This window comes from Pezoporus wallicus, unplaced genomic scaffold (assembly GCF_028554395.1).
Source record: "Pezoporus wallicus isolate ANWC-B61680 ecotype Strahan unplaced genomic scaffold, APGP_CSIRO_Pwel_v1 contig_8188, whole genome shotgun sequence".
NCBI classification, from domain to species: domain Eukaryota; kingdom Metazoa; phylum Chordata; class Aves; order Psittaciformes; family Psittacidae; genus Pezoporus; species Pezoporus wallicus.
Window position 1 is genome coordinate 267,998 of NW_026640104.1, and position 12,713 is coordinate 280,710.

At 45.4% G+C, this 12,713-nt stretch overlaps 1 protein-coding gene across 4 annotated transcripts in view; it reads left to right on the top strand.

Annotated features, from left to right (window-relative positions):
* The window catches only part of CTBP2 (C-terminal binding protein 2), a 139,145-nt gene that overhangs the window by 93,576 nt on the left and 32,856 nt on the right, over positions 1–12,713 (top strand). Inside the window, exon 1 of one of the 4 annotated variants that reach the window (XM_057417355.1) lies at positions 12,346–12,368. The exons of the other annotated variants lie outside the window; for them this stretch is intronic. The gene's annotated coding sequence lies outside the window, so the exon portion shown is untranslated. Of the gene's footprint in view, positions 1–12,345; positions 12,369–12,713 lie in introns of those variants that run through there. 4 annotated transcript variants of the gene reach the window in all.

Genomic DNA, 12,713 nt, shown 5'->3' on the forward strand with positions numbered 1-12,713 from the left:
CCAGGCAGGGAGAGCACTGGTGCCAAGGGGCCCTATGACAGCTATGAGGCAGCAGCGGTGACCCCTTCCCATCCACCGGTGCCCCCCACTTTCCCTGGGCCAGAAGGGAAGAGGAGCTTCGATCCTGAGTTCGTGGCATTGCTTCGTGCAGAAGGTGTCTCGGAGAGCACCTTTGCTGCCCTGCTGCAGCAGGGCTTTGACTCGCCGAGCCTCCTGGCCATGATGGAGGAGAACGACATCAAGTCTGTGGCTCCCAACCTAGGGCAGGCTCGTGTGCTGTCCCGCATCGCCCACAACTACAAGGCAGAAATGCAGCGTCAGGAGCGCAGGAGCGGGGTGCTGCGCCCCAGGACCCGCTCCAACAGCTTCAGCCACCGCAGCGAGCTGCCAGGGGACTATGGGGTGCCCCTCGGCTCTGGGGCCACCCCTGATGGTCCTGCCACCCTGCAGCACCCACCTCCATTGCAGCCGCTCTCGCCAAGAGCAGGAGAGATGCACCGCCGGCCATCCAGCGCCCCGACACAGCATCTATTGGAAACCTCCACCTACCCTGCCTCAACAGGGGCTCCTCAGGGACCACACTTCCTCCCTGGTTCTGGATATAACACCCCCCTGCCTTGCAACACGCACCCACGTCCAGCTTCCACCTACTCTGCTCCAGGCAGCGTGCCCACGACCACGGGCAACCCGCACACCAGCCCCAAAACAGCCTATCCCACCACGTACACCGTGCCCATGGAGCTGATGAAGAGGGAGCGGACAGTGGCAGCATCGCCAACACCCAGCCCTCATGGAAGCCCACAGCTTCTCCGCCGGCCGGGAGCAGCGGGAGACAGCAACCTGGCACCCACCGGACCCGCTTTCCCTGCCCAGCTCTCCCCATATCCGAAGCTCAGCAGGCGCACGGGCCCCCCCGTTATTGTCTCCACCATGGCAACGCCTGAACCAAGTAATTTCCGAAGGGTCTTAGCCCATAGAGTAGTTTAGAACTTGTTGTTGTTGCTTACTTTAATCCTTTCTAAAAGCCAGTCGAATATATTGGGGTTTCATGCCTAAATATTAGACACTTTCCTATACAGAAAAGGAGGTGAATGGGATTTCTTCACAAGTCTGCACTGGCTTTGTGGAGCTAAGGATGCTGTGGTTGAATTCCAAATGTTTTGTTTAGCCAACTTCAGTTAAAAGCGAGCGGTACCTCAGATAATGCTTCCAGGGTTAATCTTGCCATTCCCATTGTTTGTAGAGAACAGGAGATTAGATACTGCTTTGGCTGAGCAATTAGGACTACAGGGTTTGCTGCAGATTGACTTTTTACTGCTGTTATCAGGCACAAATGTGTTCCTCCGAGGAAATGGTTAGCATTGTTTTGACTAAATTCATCAGATAGCTAATGGTGTTATTTGAGAATCGACTTACCTTTGGCCATTACCTAAGCCTTTTCTTCTTATTATTAATTTGCTGTTTTATCAGGCAGACGAAATAAAACCCTTGATTTCCTTCTGGAGATGCCTGTAAGTGAAGTGATATTGCTGTTAAAGTAATAGGCCTGTGCTTAAAACTAAAAGCCTGTCATTAAGCACTGGAACAATAAAAATGAGTGGTGGCTCCTACTCTTCCCCTTCTAGAAGAGCTCAGGCACTTGGCTTCTCAGATGTAAATCTGGATAAGGTAAGCGGGCTCTGCTCCTCCACTTTGGCTATGCCCATTGATGATAACGCTCAGAGCCTGACAGAAACTAACTCCCAGAAACACTGCTAAGTATGAGGAAATGTGGCAAATACATTCATTTAAGGCTTGACTTGTTTGGAAAAACGTGGAAAGAAACCCCTTGAAATGCTTTTCCTGGTAGTGACTCTGTGAGCAGGGAATTTTCCCCCTGTGCAGTTCAGCTTCACTCCCATGCAGGCACATCCCGAACAATGCGCCGTACCAGTGTACATGCACACAGCTTTAATAAAGGGATACCATTTATAGGCATAGAGACGGTGCCAAACTGGTGATGCCATTCCAGAGGAATCCGAATAAAGCATGATTTTGTGAGTGGAAATGATAAAGTTGTCAAAATGCAGACGCCTTTCTGTGGCTCACCATGATCACACAGCTAGGAAGTAGATGCCGTTTCTTTCATGCTTATGTGTCTTTTATGTAGCTGGTGTAATGTATTGATTTCTTAAAACTGCTTAAATATTAGGCAACACGTTCTGTGTTGACATGGATTAGATATAAAATTAGTACATCCAGGCAGTGTTTCCAAATAAGCAATTTCCCAAAGCCTGGAAAAAGATGAACTGGCATAATTCAGGGAAGAGAAAGACATTCATTTATTAGCAGTATGTCTGATTGAGCCGGTCGGGACCCATGAGTGAAAGCCCTGGGGTGAGGGACCATGTTTTGGGAGCAGTCTCCCCCGCCCTGAGAAACAGGCCCTTCCTTCTGTGTGCCTCCCCTACAAACTGCAAACCCTATTCTCTAAACACCAAGATATTATCCCTTCCCTTTAAAAGAATCGCCAGGGCTCAACAAGAGGAAACCAGCAGCGTTTCCGTGCTGTTGAGCTCTTTCTTGCTCCTCAACCCTCTCCTTTCTTTTCTTGCCTACGACCAACTCATTTGCATGAGGATGACATTTGTTGCTCCAGTAATTTCATCTGATAATGGCCAGCTTGCAAAGCGGATCTGAAAACATATTCCTTAATTATGTGTTGCTAAGCAACGAGAGGGTTTGGCCATAATCACAGAAAGATTATCTTCTCATTGAAGTCCCTGAAAGGTTTAGCTGAAGTAGGACCTGTGAAATTGTCTCCGTTTTTATTTATTTCCCCTTTTTTTTTGTTTTCCGAATTACCTGAGAGGTTTTCTTCCTGTTAAACTGTAGTTTAAAAGTAGAAGCCAAGGTAAGACACAAGGCAAATGGAAGGATATGTCTTGAAAATGGAAGGTGTGGCAGCTTGTATATGTTTGAGCTGTGTTGAGGAATTGCTCTTTAAGGAGCACCGCTAAGGAGGGTTCACGCTCACACGGGAGGTGATAAGGGGATATTACAAATATGCTAAGATGTTTTTAAAACATTGAGCAGGTGACAGAAACTTGACTAAATCCTGGAAAACAGTATTTGCCATGAGGAAGAGGCAGGATGCGTTATTAGGAACGACGAGCCTTCTGTTGGCTGTAGCTTTAGCTGTGGCTATTTGAGTCACAAGGTCAGTATTAAATTCTTTCTCTAAATGGCTGCAGATATTTTCTGTCGGTCTGGGTTAATGTCTGCAGTCAGCAGAGGGTTAGAAAATGGATATTACAGTCCAGTGATGTTTTGAAGGTTGTTACATAGATAAGGGTTAGAAATTGATCATTTTGGTTACTTTGAAAGTCTTTTTAGATGGTGCATTGCAGTCTTCCTACAGTGAGCTGTTTCTGATTTGTGATTCTGTGCTGAGTTTTGACACTCCATGTGGATTCTGCCCTGCTGCTCTTTGGAGTTTGGGCAGGGGACTCTCAGGAGGAAGGTGTCTCCTCCTGCCTGGTATGCCTGATGCTAGATACACAGGAATGTGCCACATGTTGTGGGCCTCTCACTTCAGTATGGTTAGATAAGGGAAAATCGGCAATGAGATTTATTGCTGCAACTTCTTTTTGTTTCATAAAATAAGTATAAAGAATAAATTAGATAAACTGCCTTTCCTGGGAAGCGCAGAGCTGTATGAAGAGAAGGTGGTGAATAAGCACCCTAACCCCATTGCTGTGATGGCAGGGTGAGTGGGGTGTAGTAGCCAAGAGTGACGTCTCCGTAGGAGAGCCAGCTTCCCATCCTGGGAACTCCCAGCCACAGCTCTGGCAAAGCTGCCTCTCCCTGCATCATCAAGACCTTGTCCATGAAGCTGTTAGGAATGGCCTCCTAAGGTGAAAAGTCCTCAGAGCTGGCTGCTCCTGCAGCCTTGCCTTTCGTAGCATCACAGGTAGTGAATGCACTGAGTTATATTAGTGGCAAGCAGGCAAAACCCCCTGTGAATCCTGCATGACAAAACCATGTCAGCAGCTGCCAGAGCGGGTTTGTGGCCAGCCTCGTGCTGCAGTGGGTGGTAATGCAGGGAAATAAATAGTGCAGGTCAGCAAAGCTGGTGAGGGCAAACTGCATCTAATGGTCACTGAGCCGATTACAGGAACTCCACCTCCAAAATGTTGCATCTTCAAATTATATTTGCTAGTATTTTATCAGATTACTTGATTTATATGTTTTTAATCCAGTGTTTCGGTCTTAAAGCAGTTGGCTGATTAGAAGCCTTATGTTTTCATAGCAAGCCTAGACTTATCCCAAACAAAGGGTTTGTCAGGTCTTCTGTTTCCGATGATGGACTTTAGGACCTCCAGTGAAGAGCAGTGATTCATTGCAGTATATGTGTCTTGGATGGCTTTTCGAACTGTAGTTCACGTATGAAGGTATCAAAGCAAATGATCACAAAAGGGGAGATGCTTCCCACTGGGGATGAGGAACAGGGCTGTCCCGTACAGTTGGATAGGTGTCGTAAGGAAGGAGGAGACTGATTACTTCATTGTAAGGTTTGTTGAAAAGCCTGGCCTTTTCCTGACCAGGGAAAGCCAGGCTGAGGGTAGCTGCCTTCCTTGGACAAGTAGCTCTCACCAGTGTGAAGGAGACTCTCTCTTTTATCAGCTTAGAGCCCAGCTAAATATGTCTCTCACTGCGATTAGCTCAGCTCTGCTTATGCTGTTTTAACACTTGATTGCGATTCTGTTTATGGCTATTTCCAACCCTGATAACGATTGTGTTAACTGCACATCAGTTGCAGGCTGAGGCTCTTCATGTGGGCAAACCCCAAAGAGGAGAGGGTGTAGTAAGAACAAGAGCTTTGATGGTTGTTCAAGGGTAGTTAAAAGAGACCATCAAGACTGGTTAAAATTGCAGCATATACCCTTTATTCTACAAGTACTGCATTGAAACTGTCATTGCTTTCTACGGGCAGAGATAGTTTAGAGGTGATATTTCAAACACAGTATACATTTCATGAGCATTTGTTGATGCTGGTTTATTCTTTGCCCAATGCATCATGTAGCAGACAGTTCAGAAATCAGCTTCAGGATTTCTTCACTATGTTTTCTGTCTGGACTGCAGCATGTAATCACGATGTATATACATGTAAGGCAACTCAATTAACAATCCAGACTGAAACAGCACCAAAGGAGGCTCTGTGTACTGAATAAATCTGATCTAATTTGCACATTGACCTGACAGACCATAGCAAGTCCTTGGAGCAATTCCCAGCTCCAGGTAAAGTAAGTCTTCCCTGCATGCACTGACAAAACCCCAGATTAATGATTTTCAGTGGGATTGCAACTTCCATACAGAAATACTTGACTGGAAGTAAGCTAATGAGTCTTCGTATTGTCTGCTGTCCTGATGGTCACAGTATTGTCTGCAAGATGCAGATTAGTATCCAAAATAAAAAGGATACTAGCTGGAAATATAAGGAAATTGGGAAAGCATTTGGAAGGCTCACAAGGACTTGCCAGCCTCAGTGGGGCAGATGAATTTGTGGATGTGTATCCTGTGTGGATCTTAAAGGTGAAGTAATCAGAACTGCTTGCATTAGTAGCGTAAATGGCTGCGAAACAGAGCACGAGAGAGAGATGCTGAAAACCACCTCAATCAAATATCGACTATCTTGGCCAATATGCACACCTCATTCACTGGCTGCAGAGAATAAGCTTTTAAAATACCTTTTTAAAGGTTGAAATACGCCTTTTATAATGGCTTTATCAAAAGCAATATAAAGTGTCAAACTCATTCCAGTTGCAATTCATTGACTTTAGTGCCGTGGCAATAAAATTTAATTTGACCTGTCGGAGAAGAGCAAGTTGTCAGAGGCACAAGTGTTGTCATCTTCAATTTACACTTCCCTTTTACCCTGTGTCTGTAGTTCTCTATCATTGTTAGGACTTTCATATATCCTGATCATTCTCCGACTGTATTTGCTAACGGGCTTTTTTAGCTTTCTCATAAGTAGTTTCCATAGCTACAAACTTGGTGTTCGCAGAGGGAGGAAACGGAATTCAGGGTTTCTGATCATTGTTGTATTAAGCAGTTTTTATGTTTCTTCTCCTTGTCTTTCTCATAGCATTACGCTCCCGAGCAGTTTAATGGAAACGCTGCACAACTGAATTGTCTGTTATTTTTAAAAGCCAAGTAGGTGCTGAGCTGAATCCTTAAAAAGCACAAGACCAACATCATTAAGCCGCTGATGTAGAATAAATGTTGCAGACGCAGGACGTATATTAGTGAGGTTTATATGTAGCAAGTGGCAGACGAGCTTTTGACTTTGGCACCTAAATAAAACCTGATGTTACCAGCATTCCGCTGGCTTTAGGTAGCGAAAACTCAGTTTTTATCTCTTCTGTCTGCTCTTTCTAGTGTTTTGTTAAAGAGGAAATGTAATTTCTAGGGATGGGATTTACGTGTGTTATTATTCCAGTGTTTAGTTCCACCTCTGCAGTAGAGGTCTCAGGAAGGGTTTGGGCAGAGCAGTGTTTGGCAGCGTGGTGGGACCCTCACCCTGTGCACTAGAGCAGATTTGTTTAGCCAAATAGGAGGTTTCTGAGTGCTTGTTTCTGGCCGGTGTGACTGTCACCACTGTGTCCATGGCCTTGCCTTCTGCACTCACAATCCAATTAGCTGCTCCAGAGCAGATGGAGCGGATTAGTGCCTGGCTTTCCTTCCTCCACCCTCTCCCCCAGTGTAAAGGGTGTCAAGGCCACAATCGGCTTAAACGTGGGTCCCATGGCACAACGTAACACCGCCTGTGTGGGGCCACCCTATGTCCCTTTCCAGGTGGAAGGCGTTCCTGGTCTCAGGTAGTTGGGAAAAGCTTCACCAGGCATAGATTTCATTTTGTGTTTGCAAGGAGTGTCTGCAGACCCCACTGCCAGCTGCATGAGCAGGGTGCTCCCCATTTGAACAACCAGTGCCAGCACTGGGGTCAGTGGTAGAGGCCTGTGGTCCATTCCCTCCTATGGTATCCCTCCTGGGAGCACCCTAGGCCCTAGGAGTGGTGCATCTCAACCACCAGACATAGGGTGGCCGAAGGCAACGGGCCTCTTGACGCATCTTGCACATGGAAGCAGAGAAGCCAAGAAGGGGCTGGGAGAAGAGTGCTAGTACAGTGCTCTTCCTGCAGTTCCCAAAAGTGGTAGGGTGGTTTAGTCTCTGTAATTGGAGATATGCAGGTTGTCACTGTAAGAAGGAAACCAGTAGGGCTTACCTGAACAGTTGGAGCCAGTGGAGATTCTTGGTAAATACTAGTATCCATAACCAAGATGGCATTCTCGTGATTGATCTGTATATGTAGATATATATACACATGAAAATGGGGAGAAAAACTCTCAAAAATATAATCAATGTATCTACCATTAGCTGTTTGGATCAGTACTTCTGCAGAGTCTTCAGTGTGTGCCAATAGTGACTTGTTTTGATTATCAAGGAATTTATTATTTCCTAAGTGGTTGTAGTGACTTGGCAAGTAAATAAGCAAACAGGACTTTGCTTAGACAGCAAACCCAATGATAAGAAATGACTTGGGACATACTCTCAATGAAAAAAAAAAGGTAGAAAAAGAGGATAAACCTGATAAAAATTGAAATACTTTCCAGCTGTGAAGGTGGTGTCTATGGGTGGGTTCCCTCCATGCCAAGGAGCCGCACTGGGAGTCATAGGGTGGTGGGATGCAGGAACCTGCTGATGCCCCCTTGACTTCCTCGCTGGTCTTCTTAACCCTAACACGTTTTCTGATGCTTGTTCTAACACTGCAAATCCCTGAGCGGTTTCAAGCTGCCTCCTACACACTCCTTTGCTCCCTTTATAGATTATCAGCCTTTGATTATGATGGACCAGCCTCTTACTGGAGTCTGTCACCCGCAGAGTGAATAAAAGCAGCAATGGAAATGTCACATGCAGTCATTTGCTGTGTTCTCTGCCTTCCTCTGAATGCCTTATTATAAAGTTTAAAACGAATATTCAGAAAGCACAGTAGTTCATGCAAGTGCATGCATTTTGCTTTGTCAATAAAAGGAATCCTGATTAGTATTTATTATGAGAGATAAAAGAGTGTATTCAGTGTGGGCAGCAGAGAGCTTCTCAATATCTAGACCGTTCTGTTGGGACACTGAAGTAATCAGGAAAGCCAAAATGTAGCTCCATCTATCCCACCTTGCCAGCAGTCACAATTCCTCTTGATCCCCAGTTTTCAGATCTTAGAATTCCTGCTCCTGTTGAGTGGACCTGCATAAGACTGGAAGTTGTTATCTTACAGCTGAAACATTTTGGCTTAAGAATCTTACATTTCCATTTCATTTTTGTTTGCAGCTGGTGTGGTTCTCTTTCATCCACAGTCAGGTCTAAAAGGTCCAGAAACCAGAATTACTGTAATAACACCCATGATTGCAATGTAATTCAATGCCAAGCAACCTGTCATGCTCTGCATTGAAAGATTTCCCCTTATGGTTCATATTTATTCAGCAGGGGAAGGTATTCTCTGTGTTTTATCTTATCCTAAAAGCTCTTGAGTAGCAATGCAGCATCTCCCATGCCGTGCTTTGGCCAGAGATGAGAGCTGGTGTATCATCTCACTAGTGTACGATAAGCAAGACACAGAGATATATATGGCTGCCCCATCCCTGGCAGTGTTCAAGACCAGGTTGGACGGTGCTTAAAGCAACCTGCTCTAGTGGAAGGTGTCTCTGCCCATAGCAGAGGGTTGGAACTCAATGAGCTTTAAGGTCTCTTCCAACCCAAACCAGTCTGGGATTCTATGATGTATCTTGTGGACTATCAGCCCCATGCTCTTTTTCACTCTGGTTTTCTGCTTCTGAAGCTTGCATGAGAACGGCCAATTAAATTCATATTTCTAATTTTGGGGGAATATCTTTCTGGACAAGCAGCTTCCAAAACAGAGCAGTTTTGCTTCCATCACGAAAATAGTAGTTTTGTCATTGACTTCAGTAGAAGAAGGATTTTACCCTCTCCTGCAAAAGCACCCAGCTCCACATAGCTTACTTTTATTACACTTCTTAAAATCAGATCTCCAAACCCAATGGTTTCTTTAAGCAGGAGAAGCTGTAAATATCATGCGTTAAATGCCTGTGCATTATTAAAAATAATAGGTTGTATTTGTCAAATGGATAATGAGTGGGTTTCTTTCTGGGTCTCAGTATTTTAACGAGTACAGGCAATGTTTGCTACTTATTTGCTTTCAGATTTTACCGAGGAGCTCTGGAGGTAATTGTCGAATCTCCGAGTGTGTATCAATATTTCATGAAGTGCTGTTTTCCCTCTGTATGGTCACGAGTTGGGTCATTACCACTGGGACTGTTATTAACAGGCTGAAGCAAGCCCTATAAAGGGATTCCACCAAACACTTGCAAGTTTGCAACTGGAAATATCTGAAGGAAAAATCTAATGGAGGGCTTAGGGGTAAAGCAAACACCATGAGCGCTGCTTGGTTTCAGATGTTAGATCTTGTGTGTGTTTGGAGCCATGCCCGGCACTTGCTACCAATTGGGGTATACTTTACAGAGATAGGATATCCATCCACGTCATGCTTTGGAAAAAAAAGGGAGAAAATCCACCTTTATTACTACCAGCAAATTAAATCCTCTTGAATTATTAAAGCTCAAACTGCTTTTAAATGTATTCCTGATCGGCATTGATGTTGACTGCTTAGTTTTCTGCTAGTTTTTCATGGTCAGCCTGGTTTTGAGTTGCAGTCCTGGCTGTGTGTTAAGAACTATTGTTCTGGTTTGGAGGTTTGCCATTTCGAAGTGGTTTCCTTCTGCATGTGGTGTTGAATGTTTCTATTTTCTTCATTCGTGATGTTTCAGTTTTATGTGAAATCATTATATTCCCCTTCTTGTTCTGATTAGGCAACTTACAACATTTTTCCTTTACTCAGCCTTAAACTGTGGTGTGTCAGGCTGGGCTCTGCTCTATCAATGAGCTGCTCTGAATAGCTCACTGAGATGCTCCTTAGAAAAGTAATAACTCAGAAAATGGAAATTATCCATAGATATGGGCCCACTGTGCTCTGATGTAGAAGAGGTGGTGAGACACTGGCACAGGGTGCCCAGAGAAGCTGTGGCTGCCCCATCCCTGGCAGTGTTCAAGGCCAGGTTGGACACAGGAGCTTGGAGCAAGCTGCTCTAGTGGAAGGTGTCCCTGCCCGTGGCAGGGGTTGGAACTGGGTGAGCTTTAAGGTCCCTTCCAACACAAACCATTCCATTCCCTTTTATTCCATGACCTACACACAGTCTGGAGCATTAACATGAAATCTGAAAGTGTTCAGAGAGCTGGAAGGTGGCTGGAAAGAGCATACAGGTCTCCTGAAACAGAAAAAGTGCCTCAGTTAGAAGTGATTAAAGCAGAAAGGGAAATAAGCCAAGGCTTTTTCATCTCTGAGAATGAAAGAGGAGGGGACTTCTACCTGGAAGTGATGGAAAGTCATGGGAGAGTCTCCAGGTGCCCTGGAGAAAAGGACTTTAGGCAAAGGGATGGGATGGGACATGCTGCAGCAGCTGGAGGGGGCCCATTTTGCAACGGCAGCAGAGCTGGATTTGCAAGACCTGCAGAGCAGGAGGGAAGGTGTTCACTTGGCTGCTCCAATGCAAAAGCATGAATAGTGGCCAAGGACTAATGGCTCTTCCCTGGAGGTGGAGGAATAGGGTCCTGTGGGAAGGGCAGAGCTGGCTGTTTTATAGGGAGGTTTGAAGTCACAGAAGACGTCAGATATCATCTGTCTATCTATATTTTGGGATAATTTAAAGATTAATTGCTTTATGGGCTACATAAAGTGATGGAGGTCACTTGTTAAAGGTAGTGGCAATATGGATCATGGCAGCAGCTTGAGGAGGAGAAAAAGAAATGGCAATCATGCAATATTGACATGACTAGAGTGTCTGGAGATAATGAATTTGTTCATGGCTCAATAATATAAAGTTCCAGACCTCAAAAAGATATTTGTCAGAGGGAAGATAGTGCTTGGGGCGAAAAGCAGGTGCTTTGCCAAGTAAAAATCATGCTGTAAAATATTTGCAGCTGTGAGAGGTTTGTAAGAGAAATCCAGAGCAGATGCACTCAACTGTTTTGTTCTTCTAATGCGATACATGGTAAAGAGGGAGTTTGGGAATTTGGTAGTAAATATGACTTGTAGCTTAGTTCTGAAACTGAGCTTTTCTGTCTTGGTAGTTGTTTCATGGTAATAGATGAGTTTAGGCCCAGGAAATACAAAGGGAATTCCCATCCTACCATGGCTTCTGTCTTCGATACAGAGGTGCAACTGACCAAGCAGAGGTTGGAGACAACATGTAGCCACAGAGTTACATCTTTGCTAGGAAAGAGAGGTGCTGAGAAAGCAAACCTGATTATTTATTACCCATCCATTGCAGCTGGCAGGGGGGCTGAGGCAGGGAGAGGATCAGTGGAGGGGAAGACTGGTCTTTCACAGTCGTGAAGAAGGCAAGCGCATCAGCAGAGACATATGGAAAGCAGATCTCACAGAAGGATGGGGAGAAACAACATTGGCTCCTCTGAAGCTCAGTGCTCGAGAGGTTTTGCACAGAGCAGATTCATGTTACGCAACCAGTTTATGGTACGGGAAGTTGCAGAGCACTTAGTGAGAGCCAAAGGAGGTGCTCCACCATTCTCCCAGGGGAACAGCGAGCTGCTCTTGCTCCAGGAAGGAAGAGGCGTTAGATGCCAGTAAGGAAGAATGCTGCTTTAACTCCTTCTGAAAGAGTCTCTCAGGCTCTGGGGCAGCAGCTGGACTCGGGAAGATAAGCAGTTCGCAATGCAATTCCTGTCTTGCTGTGGTGGTTTTGTGGGTTGGTCATGGATTGCCTGTGCCAAGGTGCCAAGAACGCATGATTCCTCTCCGCAATCTCATGGGGAGAATCTGGCCGTACTCTGCATAAGGGGACAATTTCCTGGGGAATCTCCAATTTCCTTTACTCCCACTCTGGGAAGTTATTAAGCACACTGAGTTAAAATGCCTCTTACCTATTTGTTTGCTTAATCCGCTCATAAGGCACGTAGCCAAAGCACCGAGGTACTGAACAAGAAGTACAGGCTAAGAAATGCTGGGCTGCAAGCACTGCTGAGCATAGGCAGGGCTGGAAGCTGCCCTGCAGAGTCAAAGGGGACAGCTTTCCTTCAGTGCAAACACATCTGGAGAAGTGGGAGAGGAAGGAAGGAGGTAGGAGAGCAGAAGAAAGGGGAAAATATTGGAATCAGCAACAGTGAGCCAACCAACATACCACAGCAGGACAGCCGGTGTCCTAAAGGTAGCCGGTTTCTAGGAAAGCATTCCACGCTTGGTAAGGACACTGCTGGTAACAGTCACAAAACGTTTGTGCTTTGGATTTTCAGTGCTCTCCTTCTCTCAAGTCAGTGTAGTTACGTGCTTGCTTTGTTTGCCTCTAGCTTCTACCCTTCATAGTGTTAGAAATGCTCTGACTCCATCCAAATACCGCAGTGCCGTGTTTGGGAAGTGGGTTGTGAACCCTTGGGGTCTGAGCGGTGATTTTCAATCACAGTTTGGCAAAAGAGCGAGTTTAGATTGTGGGGTTTTAGAAGAACCTGATTCCCAGATCCAGGATTTCACTCCACTTCTTTCAAGATTAATTGTCTTGCAAACAGTGTGTAACCTGTGCTTTGCTGCT